Consider the following 3,396-nt stretch of genomic DNA (forward strand, 5'->3'; position numbering starts at 1 on the left):
GTTGGGTATTGGAATGTTCAACATTGCACCTCTCCAAGAAAGCGTCGGTCAAGCTCATCAATACACTTCTGAATGACACTACCTCAACATTATCGTCTCATCAAAACACCTCTAAATGACATCATTATGACTTCAATGGCTGATTTTACAGAGAATCAAGCTAAAAAGGGTTAAGTCTCAGAAGCTTCAACATTACACCTCTACCAAGACAATCATCAATCAAGCTCATCATGATGCCTCTTAAGATGACCCCCTCCTGACTTGTTTAAGAAAAGTAACTCTGTCAAATTATCTTCAGAATATCTAACATTTGAAGAAATCCAGCTGCCTAATACACAACACATATTCAATTGCAGCACCCCCTATCAAATGTCATCTACAAATGACATCATCCTACCGAATGACATCAAACTTATCAACGAAAAAAGAAAGAGATAGAGAATGTGTGTACTACTCAATATGTCTTCTAGTGGTATGCATTCTTTATCACCAACCGATGTCATTCTCTAAACAAGCAGTCAATCACTCTTTTGAACAATTAAGTCATTCGCCTAAAGAGATTCAAAGTTTTTAGAGATCCAAACACAAGAATTCTAGAAACTTTAAAGAGGGTCTTGTAGGCGGTAAAAAAATACTGACTGTTCAACAAGATTAATTGAACATGCAGACTAATCCTCAAAGACAGTTGGAGTTACTAGAACGATGCTAACTAAACCCAATGAAGATAAAAGAGAGGACTAAAGGAGAGAAGAGGCCAAAACTCTAAGCTAAACAAGCTCCCAAGCCTACAAAATATAAACTTCCTAAGGAATGGTATAAACTCTATGGTGCACAACCCTACATAGACCTAAACTGATGTACACATTGAAGAAGAGTTCAAAGATTGGACCGCTCCATCAGAAGTCTAATCATGAGCCATATAGAAGTCTAGGCACCACTGACATGATTTGACCGCTCCATCAGAAGTCTAATCATGCTAATACCCATAAACTACATTGACTTGGGAAGTCTTCATCGCATGTAAGTTGAGGCACTTGGTCCTAAGGTAACCACCACCAAACCTAGCTGATAATCACATTTTATTGCAATTTTATACCCTCGTTATCTATTTTATATGAATAAATATGCCACTAATAATTGTTTTTATCTTTTAATGCAGGTTAATGAAGAATAAATCTCAAACTCTCATCTCTCAACAAAAACTCATTGATTAAATAAGGAAATGAAGCAAAGAAGCCCATTAGAAAATCAATTTCCAAATTATCCAAAAGCCCAAGCTAAGAAGAAGAATTAAAGCCCAAGAAATGCCAAAGCACAAACAAATGCATGAAGAAATCAAGAAATTGTCCAAGGCCCAAGCCCAAGACCAAACCCAGGAGGAATCTGCGGACAACAGGACAACTTGACATCGATGCCAGCATCGATTGGGGCATCGATGCCAGCATCGATACCCCTATCAATACTAGTATCGATACCTCCGTCATTCTGTTACAGATCTATGGCTAAAATTTGCTTGTTTTGGATAAGATTTTAATCCAAGAGCTCTCATTCACTGATGTTTACTATAAATAGGGGTAGAGAGTGAGGGGTTAGAGGTGTGAAAAATTTTGTAACTTCATTTGGAAAGGAAGGTAACTCTTAATTGAGAAGGCCATCCAATTTTGTAACTTTTGTTACAATTAATAAAAATAATTTTTTCTCCACTTCAAATCTTCTTCTCTTTGTTGGATGATGATGATGGAGATGAAGAAAAGTTTGAAGGTTTGCGTTTTTTTTATTTTCCTCTTTTATTTCTTTTTAGTAATTTCTTTATTATTGCTTATTAGTTAGATTTACATTCATGCTTGTAGTGTAGATTTATTTTCTTGTTTTTTTATTTCTTTTTGCACTTTAATTTGTAGAGTAGATTTATTTTCTTGTATTTAATTTTTACAATTTTTTTTGTAGTTTATATTTTAATTCTTTGTAGTTAGATTTATTTCTTGTTCATAGTTTAGATTTTTTTTCTTCTTGTAATTAGTTATTTTTCTTTTTGCTTTTATTTCTTAAGATATGAAATTAATTCTTGTAGGAATCTTAGAATTATATGAAACTAGTCTAATTTCCTTTATATTGTATGAATTCTTCTCTTTCACTTAAAATATTCATGTTTAGGTCTAATTTCCTTTATATTGTATGAATTCTTCTCTTTCACTTAAAATATTCATGTTTAGGATAATCAACTTGAAAACTAATTGGTAGAAGAAGAATTTGATAATCTATTCTTATCTTAAATGGTTTGATAGGTTATGCTTATGAATTCTAGGATTACTATCTTGTTGTTGTTCTTATCATGAATAGTAATTTTGACTTAGATGATAATTTGATAGGTTATACTTTCCTTAAATGGTTTGATAGTCTATGCTTAATAAATCTAAGTTGAAATATGATAAAAAGAGAATAGTTTATATTTTGTAATTAAAATTGGTTATAGTGGATTATTTTCTAGATTTCTTACCTCTTTTGAATCCTCCATCTGAACTTTCTTGAATTTTTTTTTTATTCTTGATTTTATTTCTTGATTTTATTCATTCTTCTTTCTTGCCTTGTGATTTCATTTATTCTTTGATTCTTTCTTCTCTCCTCTAAAATTCAATTTATTGTCTCTTGCATATATTCACAACAATCACTCATCACAATCACACTTATTCTTTAATCCTATTTTTGTCATGCACAAAACAGAAGAACTAATTCTAATAATCTCTTAAAATCACCTTCCTCGTGGGATCGATATTTTTATACTATAACTTGATTAATTGTGCACTTGTAATTTTGGTACATAATTATGTCGCACTAAGTTTTTGGCGCCGTTGTCGGGGAAGGTGCTTAAATAGAATTTTATTATTTTGATTCTTTAACTTGTGTGTTTTCTTATGAAGGAACCACTTGGAGCTTGAAAATCTTGGATTGAAGATCAAGAACTTGGAGAATTGCCTTCGGGTAAGTCTTCTTTCTAGCGTTTTCAATTCCACCCTTTTAGTTAGCTTCACAATTAAAGACAATTAGGATAAAAAAGATTTTATTTTTGTTGACCATAATAAAATTCACCTTTCACTTGGATATTAACTAACAAGATAATAAATTCAAACAAGAGCTCTCTTCTCACATTTGATTGTTGTTGACCATAATTTAAAAAAGAAGCCTTCTAAAACTCATTAGACGTTGGCCCCTAAGGACTCGAGCTCAATAAGGAATAAGAAATCCTTAAGTGAACCGGTTTAAGTTTTTTCAGATTAGTTGGTGTCTAAGGCAAGGTTTAGGGGTTGCGTAAAGCGTTCCGCAAGGAACGAGGTACTTAATTGATCTCTGATCACCCTCTAGTACTATCCTTACCTGACTAACTATCTGGGTAAAACT

The sequence above is a fragment of the Asparagus officinalis genome, unplaced genomic scaffold, assembly GCF_001876935.1.
Source record: "Asparagus officinalis unplaced genomic scaffold, Aspof.V1 AsparagusV1_Un257, whole genome shotgun sequence".
Lineage (NCBI taxonomy): Eukaryota > Viridiplantae > Streptophyta > Magnoliopsida > Asparagales > Asparagaceae > Asparagus > Asparagus officinalis.